Consider the following 9,477-nt stretch of genomic DNA (forward strand, 5'->3'; position numbering starts at 1 on the left):
GGTAACATAGACTGGTATATGTCTGGCCAAAGCCAGTGATACTACGCCCATAACGGAGTTCGTTACGCTTCCAGAACCACGCCTGCAATTCGCCCAGAAGTTACTCCAGTTTTGCAGTAATTTCTCCAGTAATTGGTGTCCTTGGTCAGCAGTAGCACCAATTTCCCTGCCAGCAATGTCTCCAGCACTCAGCAGCAACAACATTTCGCCGTTAGCTCTTGGACTACAGCGACACCGTTTTTCGACGAATTTTATCCTGGTGTCCTTGGTCAGCAGTAGCACCAGTTTCCCTTTTATCCTGGTTCCTTGGTCAGCAGTAGCACCAGTTTCCCTTTCAGGTAACATAGACTGGTATATGTCTGGCCGAAGCCAGTGATACTACGCTCATAACGGAGTTCGTTAACGCTTCCAGAACCACGCCACGCCTTCGCCCAGAAGTTACTTCAGATTTACATTGCTTCGATCAGCAGTAACATCAGTTCCCCTGTCAGCAATATCTCCAGCACTCAGCAGCAACAACATTGCGCCGTTAGCTCTTGGACTACAGCGACACCGTTTTTCGACGTATTTTATCCTGGTGTCCTTGGTCAGCAGTAGCACCAGTTTCCCTGTCAGCCTACAGCTACACCGTTTTTCGTCGTAGTTTATCCTGGTGTCCTTGGTCAGCAGTAGCACCAGTTTCCCTTCCAGGTAACAGAAACTGGTATATGTCTGGCCGAAGCCAGTGATACTACGCCCATAACGGAGTCCTTTAACGCTTCCAGAACCTCGCCACGTCTTCGTACAGAACACTCAGCAGCAACAACATTTCGCCGTTAGCTCTTGGACTACAGCGACAGCAGTAGCACCAGTTTCCCTGTCTGCCTACATCAACACCGTTTTTCGTCGTAGTTTATCCTGGTGTCCTTGGTCAGCAGTAGCACCAGTTTCCCTTCCAGGTAACAGAAACTGGTATATGTCTGGCCGAAGCCAGTGATACTACGCCCATAACGGAGTCCTTTAACGCTTCCAGAACCTCGCCACGTCTTCGTACAGAACACTCAGCAGCAACAACATTTCGCCGTTAGCTCTTGGACTACAGCGACAGCAGTAGCACCAGTTTCCCTGTCAGCCTACAGCAACACCGTTTTTCGTCGTAGTTTATTCTGGTGTCCTTGGTTAGCAGTAGCACCAGTTTCCCTTCCAGGTAACAGAAACTGGTATATGTCTGGCCGAAGCCAGTGATACTACGCCCATAACGGAGTCCTTTAACGCTTCCAGAACCTCGCCACGTCTTCGTACAGAACACTCAGCAGCAACAACATTTCGCCGTTAGCTCTTGGACTACAGCGACAGCAGTAGCACCAGTTTCCCTGTCTGCCTACATCAACACCGTTTTTCGTCGTAGTTTATCCTGGTGTCCTTGGTCAGCAGTAGCACCAGTTTCCCTTCCAGGTAACAGAAACTGGTATATGTCTGGCCGAAGCCAGTGATACTACGCCCATAACGGAGTCCTTTAACGCTTCCAGAACCTCGCCACGTCTTCGTACAGAACACTCAGCAGCAACAACATTTCGCCGTTAGCTCTTGGACTACAGCGACAGCAGTAGCACCAGTTTCCCTGTCAGCCTACAGCAACACCGTTTTTCGTCGTAGTTTATCCTGGTGTCCTTGGTTAGCAGTAGCACCAGTTTCCCTTCCAGTAACACCAATTTCCCTGTCAGCAATGTCTCCAGCACTCAGCAGCAACAACATTTCGCCGTTAGCTCTTGGACTACAACGACACCGTTTTTCGTCGTTTTTCATCCAGGTATCCTTGGTCAGCAGTAGCACCAGTTTCCCTGTCAGCGAGACATCATTTCAACGGCACATAGTCAACAGCTCATCCTACCTAATTCAATTTATATAAAGTTTATAATCTATCTAATTAGTAAGCTTGTATCCTGTAGTTATAGTAGGCGCTTCCTTAAAAGAGAACATATTCTCACTGGAAGTGCACATGATTTGTATATATATATCGAAAAGAAGAGTAGGTTTTATGCCTTTTGGAGAAGAGGATACACTTGATCTTCACTCCCAAGGGCTTTTCCCTGCTCCAAATAAAATAAATAAATAAATAAATAAAAAAAATGCATTTATCCTGTACTAATTAAAGCTATTGAAATGTAGGGATAATTTATGATTTGGTTACCTGAACTGAAACGCCTGTGATCCGAGTTGCAACCATCACTGATTTCTACAATTTTTCTACACAAAACTGTGCAACGCATTGGTCTGAACACTCGTTCCATAAATATTGATAGTTTCTTGATGTTTTCTTTTCGTTTTTATTGTAGATAGGGAAAGTGTTCCAGTTATGGCCATAGTGGTTCCTTATTTGGCCATATGCAAAATTTTGATAACTTTCACATTTTTTATATTTTTGAATGTTTTAACATCTAGATACATCCTTTATACTAACTTATTCCTTCCTTCCAGAGTTGAGCGAGCTCGTGGTTCATCCTTCGCCGCCACACGCCATTCTCCTGTACGCCGCCGACGATCGTCCTTAGCACTCGACGTTCGAAAACCCCAAGAGCTTGCAAGTCCTCCTCGAGCATAGTCCACGCCTCATGCCCATAGAGGACTACCGGTCTTATGAGCATTTTGTACATCGTGCATTTGGTGCGGGGGTGAATCTTTCTTGACCGCAGTTTCTTCTGGAGCCCATAGTAAGCACGACTTCCGCTGATGATGCGCCTTCGTATTTCCCGACTAACATTGTTGTCAGCCGTCAACAAGGATCCGAGGTAGTCGAACTCGTCCACCACCTCGAAGGTATCTCCGTCTATCGTAACACTGCTTCCTAGGCGGGTCCTGTCGCGCTCAGTTCCGCCAACCAGCATGTACTTTGTTTTCGACGCATTCACCATTAGCCCGACTCTTGTTGCTTCGCGTTTTAGGCGGGTGAACAAATCTGCCACCGTTTCAAATTTTCTCCCAATAATATCCATGTCGTCCGCGGAGCAAACAAATTGTCCGGATCTCGTGAAAATCGTGCCTCGACTGTTAAGTCCAGCTCTCCGCATAACACCTTCAAGCGCAATATTGAACAACAGGCACGAAAGTCCATCGCCCTGTCGTAGTCCCCGCCGAGACTCGAACGAACTGGAGTGTTCGCCCGAGATCTTCACGCAGTTTTGCACACCGTCCATCGTTGCTCTGAGCAATCTTGTGAGCTTCCTGGGAAAGCTGTTCTCGTCCATGATTTTCCATAGCTCTACGCGGTCGATACTTTCGTATGCCGCCTTGAAATCGATGAACAAATGGTGCGTAGGGACCTGGTACTCGCGGCATTTCTGGAGGATTTGCCGCACGGAAAAGATCTGGTCCGTTGTCGAGCGGCCGTCGATGAAACCTGCTTGATAACTTCCCACGAACTCGTTTGTTATTGGTGATAGACGACGAAAGAGAATCTGGGATAGCACTTTGTAGGCGGCGTTTAGGATGGTGATTGCACGATAATTTTCACACTCCAGTTTGTCGCCCTTTTTGTAGATAGGGCATATAACGCCTTGCTTCCACTCCTCCGGTAGTTGTTCTGTTTCCCAGATTCTGACTATCAGCCGATGCAGACAAGCGGCCAACCTGTCCGGGCCCATCTTGATGAGTTCGGCTCCGATACCATCCTTGCCAGCGGCCTTGTTGTTCTTGAGCTGTTGAATGGTATCCTTAACTTCCCCCATCGTGGGAGCAGGTTGGTTTCCGCTGTCCGCTGTGCTGACGTAGCCATCGCCTTCGTTGTCCTGACCTTCTGTGCCTGTGTTCTCTGCGCCATTCAGGTGTTCATCGTAGTGCTGCTTCCACCTTTCGATCACCTCGCGTCCGTCCGTCAAGATGTTCCCATCCTTATCCCGGCACATCTCGGCTCGCGGCACGAAGCCTTTGCGGGATGTATTGAGCTTCTGATAGAACTTCCGCGTTTCTTGAGAACAGTACAGCAAATCCATCTCTTGGCATTCTACCTCTTCCAGGCGGCGCTTTTTGTCCCGGAATAGGCGGGTTTGCTGTTTCCGCTTCAGTCTGTATCGTTCCACGTTTTGCCGCGTACCGTGCTGCAGCATTGCAGCCCGCGCTGCATTCTTCTCCTCTAAAACCTCCTGGCACTCCTCGTCGAACCAATCGTTTCTTGAGCTCCGTTCCACATATCCGACAATGCTTTCGGCAGCGTCGTTAATGGCTGCTTTGACTGTCCTCCAGCAGTCCTGAAGAGGGGCCCTATCGAGCTCGCCCTCATCCGGCAACGCTGCCTCAAGATGCTGCGCGTACGCATTTGCGACATCCGGTTGTTTCAGTTGCTCGAGATTGTATCGGGGCGGTCGTCGGTACCGTACATCATTGATGACGGATAGTTTTGGGCGCAGTTTCACCATCACCAGGTAGTGGTCGGAGTCAATGTTAGCGCCACGATAGGTTCTGACGTCGGTTATGTCGGAGAAATGCCGTCCATCGATCATAACGTGGTCGATTTGCGATTCTGTCTGCTGAGGTGATCTCCAGGTGTACCGATATGGGAGGCTGTGCTGGAAATAGGTGCTACGAATGGCCATATTCTTGGAGGCGGCAAAATCTATCAGTCGTAGGCGGTTCTTGTTCGTCAGCCGGTGGGCGCTGAACTTTCCAATCGTCGGTCTGAACTCCTCCTCCTGGCCAATTTGAGCGTTCAAATCTCCTATGATGATCTTGACGTCGTGGCTTGGGCAGCGGTCGTACTCGCGTTCGAGCTGCGCGTAAAATGCGTCCTTGTCATCATCAGTGCTTCTGGAGTGTGGGCTATGCACGTTGATTATGCTGAAGTTAAAGAATCGGCCTTTGATTCTTAACTTGCACATTCTTTCGTTGAACGGCCACCACCCGATCACGCGCCTCTGCATATCACCCATCACTATGAAAGCTAATCCCAGCTCGCGTGTGTTGCCGCAGCTCTGGTAGATGGTATGATTACCTCTAAACGTTCGCACCAATGCTCCTGTCCAGCACACCTCCTGCAGCGCTACGATGTCGAAACCACGGGTCTTCAGTACATCGGAGAGTATGCGAGTACTTCCAATGAAGTTGAGAGATTTGCAGTTCCACGTACCGAGTTTCCAATCGCTAGTCCTTTTTCGTCGCTGTGGTCTTTGCCGATTGTTCCGGTCCATATTCTCTCGTTGACGTTCCTGTGCTGATGTGTTTTTACGGTTGGCTTGCAGGGCCTGACACCAACCCCCTAGATTTCCGGAGGACCATTCCCCCTAAATGTTCGGAGGGCCATAGTGCGCAGTTTAGCTTAGAGTCCTTCTCTGGCACTCGAACGATGATCAGCCGCCCCTGACATGGGGAACAGACGCTGTTGTGAGCCGCTCCTAACATGGAGTACAGACGCTCCAGGTTTGCAAAAGCAAACATCAACTATCACATGGCAAATGTTCAGTGTGTTGATACATTTGTGTGTGATAGTTGTGATTCCGATTATGAAACTTCTTCTCACCTGATATGTAACTATCCAATCTTCGCGTAATTGCGATTCCAATTACTTGGTTAACACTTATTAAGTGAAACTGATTTCAGAAACCTGAATCTTCAGGACATTCTGTTATTCTTAACCCGCTGTGGTAATGAGCTATAGGCTCCCTTTACGCTCATGCGTTTTGCAGTGTCCTTTTTAGGGCGCTGTTCGTACCCATTGTGGTATGGAGCTACATGCTCTCAATTCTCTTATGCGCTTTTTCCTCTTCAAGGGACCCCACTCCTATTTCCTCCCATCTTTCCCTTCCCTTTCCTCTCCCATCGGGTAGATGATGAAATAGGCTCAAATATGGCGATGGCACAAATCTCCCAAATGGCGGGAAACGTGCCTCTGGAGCCGGCCTTCTGATACCTGATACCTGATGGGAAAGTTGTAGATCTAGTTAAATTCTACAACTTTGCTGAAGACAGCACGCCGTTAACTTCAAAATCTTGTGAGTTACAAGCAAATTTCGAGTTTTTTAAGTGTATTTTTGAAGTGAATTTTCTCAATTTACAAAAATTACGTTCTCATAGTTTTTGCAGCAAGAGTTGCCTATTGTATGGCCATTCTAATGCCGCTAAAAGACATTTTTTATCGAACCAACTCCATGAGTTATAGGCATCTAAGGATTGCATAGTTTTTCACTTAAATTTGGTTATAACTTCAAAATCACAAGAATTACAAACTTGCGATGTTCAGCAAAAATGTGCATTTTTACTTCCTCTGCAATTCTTCTGAAGACCACATTCACGTAAAACTGAAAATAAAAAGTTAGATCAAAATAACTGAATTTTTGGGTCCACCCTAAGTTACAACTTTCAAAATCAATTTACTTAGTTCAAATGAAGAGTTAGACCAAAAGTGTCTTCGGCAAAGTTGTTCAAAATAATATTTTTTAGAACTTTGCAGAAGAGCGTAGCCACAAATTTCATCAAACAAAATAGTTTGAGTCAAAATTTTAACCTAAATAAGAACCACCCAATTCAACTTTTTTCTTAACAGTTGCAAAACTCAATTACGAATAACTTCTCTGAAGACATCGAACGTGTAAAATCGACGAGAACAAAGAAAATACTTTTTTCCGGATAAATTGTAGATTCGGTCCATTGTGCATTGGTCACTCATTGGTGCCTAAAATCAAAAACAGTTAACTAAGGTACATTAATCACTTAGCGGTCTCGAGAGTATTGGATAAATGCCCAATTTAAACATTTGATGGAACCTGACCGTACGGCTCATAAAACCTTTTGGAGTTGTGTAGACAACTCTTTAGAAATGTATTCAGTAATCATGAGTAATTTTGGCTACCTAGTGGTTCCGTAACAGGTTGTGGGAGTTAGGACCAGTGGTCAATTCAAATAAATTCTTCACATCAACATTTATAGAATTTCATGAATAATTTATCGCAAACTTTTCGAAATGAAAATTATAAATTGATAATGTACTAACCTGCTCAGAGAACAGTATCTATTTTGCTGCAAAATTCTTCGATGTATTGCAATTTTAGAGATTACTCTTCGTTTTATTGTTTTACAGAACACTACCACAACTGTTTTTCATGGCTTTTGCAGTACCAGAATACTTTGATCAAAATGTTTTATACAATGATAGAATGATTCTCAAGCCTGCGATAGAACTTTGGCAGCAGCGGTAGAACTCTGCCGCTACCGTAGAATGGAAGGTTCTCAAAATATCGCCAATATGATAGTTCTTACGGCTTGGCTTATTAGAGAATATTTTAGATGATTTCACTTATTTATTATCTGCTTAGTTCTCCATAAAATTCTGTAAGATTACACAGTTACGTTGACTGTGTTCTGTCAAAAATATTAAAACTGATCGTATTTTTATTTACGTTTGATTCACGTGTTTCCAAATCGATAACAACTTTTCAAAAGGGCTTAACTGCTTTGGAAACAACACCCTTCATCAAAACTGGCGATCGCATTTGGTGGGAGTAGTCTAGTATTGCTATTTTCCGAATTTCTGCAACAGTTCATGGAGCACCAGGTGCTCGATATTCCTTCAGACAAGCTATCTGATGAATTTTCTAATCAGTCATGTACATTTTGATGTAGCAAATGTTGTATGAGACAACGGCAAATGTTTATGATAGCTCCTCAAAAAAAAATCCATCAATTATTTGTATTGGCCATTTGGGTCAATGATACCCAAGATACTTATGATAAATTCTAAAAGGAATTCTAACAATTTTGATAATCCGCACGGCTCAGCTATTGTTCACTTTTTCGGGAATCTTGGGACCTGTTACGGAACCACTAGATGGCCAATGTTTCTTTACATAACAGAAAATTTCTTTGATGATTTTTCTATGGAACTTTGCAAATTTCTACAGTTATATTAAATTAATAAATTGTCTACTTATTCGGAAATCATGGAGTCTATTCCAGAACCGAAAAGTGGCCAATGTTTCTTTAGATATCTGAAAATTTATCTTAGTCGTAATTAAAATTAGGGAAAATGAAATTCGGTTTTCCCCCAGAGCGGAACATGCAGCTCCGCAGAAAAAGGTTACTTTTCACAAGTGGTCTGATTTCGCTGAAATATTGCCAGCAAGTTCGAGAAAATTGTTATTTCTGTTGGTCTCTGTTGTTACGAGAGACACATGCAGCCAATACAATACCTAAAAGCAAGCCTAGTTTTAGGCGTAAAACAAGATGCAGCGCGACATGAATCATATTTGCACTACTTGGTGAATATCGATAACTATCTACCTTCATCGAGACAGTATAGGAAATTGCAACACGGTGCACGCGGTTATTATAATATTATAGCCGGATCTGCACTGCATAAACAAAATCAAATTAATAAAGGTTTTTCTGAATTGATATTCTATCCATAAGCGCGCACAATTTAATTTTAATTCTTATAAATTTAATCTAGTGATTCAGAGTTTATATTGTTTTTATCTAGAGAATAATTCCGACAATTCTTGGGGGACTGGTTAGGATGAAATACGAGCTATTATCAGAAAAAAAGCTGCTGGTGATTATAAAATGCTACGCCTTCATCAAGGAACATCCAGAAAGAAGCTTATTATTTTTGGTTGACATATTTAACAAAATTTTTCAGTTGACATATTTTCGTGAAAATACCAAGGTTGTACCAATTTTAAAACCGGATAAAATCCTGCCGAAGTCTATCGGCCAATCAGCTTGGTTTCCACTGACAGTAAACGTTTTGAAAACAAAGTTTATTTTTTCCGATATCCGAATGTCCAATTTGATCACTCATCGTTATTTACGTGTCACGAATCAATTTTCGTTAAGCCATGGGTAATTCAAATGTTGTTGCTCCTCTAGACATAGAAATCAACATTGTTTGGTTAAATTGTGTGGTGATAAAGTAAAAAAACCTTAATTTTCCAATAAACTATAAATATGTTACTAGGTATATTACTAAACAAGATTTTCAATTACTTATAGGTATTTCACTAAGTATTTCGAAGATTTATTATCAATAAACATTGTTACAAAATTTCAAAGTTTTCTACCAATTTTGATAGAAAAGGCAGCATTATTCTTATCAAATTTTTGACTTTAAGAAATCTGAACCTATTTCGTTTTGGATCCCTCCGTAAACTACATGGAAATTGTGTGCTTGGAGATGAACTAGCCACATGCCGAAAATCTCCCTATTAAAGCTAATAATAATAATAATAATAATTGCAATTGTCTGCTTTGTTCGGTTATGGAGGTTATCAACCTATTATACGTCAAAAGTTAGCGCCGTATGTACGTCCGTAATTCTCAAAGTTGACATGATTTCGGTATTACGGTAGCGTTGACCACCAGCAATTAAATATCGTGAAAATTTGTACGCATCGCTTTCAAAATACAGTGATACCTCCATGAGTCGATGTTCCATGACTCGATATCGACTCATGGAACCACACTAAAAACAAAATTTCATGGTTACTATGATGGTCCCTAAAAGCATCTTTCCAA

This window comes from Aedes aegypti, chromosome 2, assembly GCF_002204515.2.
Source record: "Aedes aegypti strain LVP_AGWG chromosome 2, AaegL5.0 Primary Assembly, whole genome shotgun sequence".
Lineage (NCBI taxonomy): Eukaryota > Metazoa > Arthropoda > Insecta > Diptera > Culicidae > Aedes > Aedes aegypti.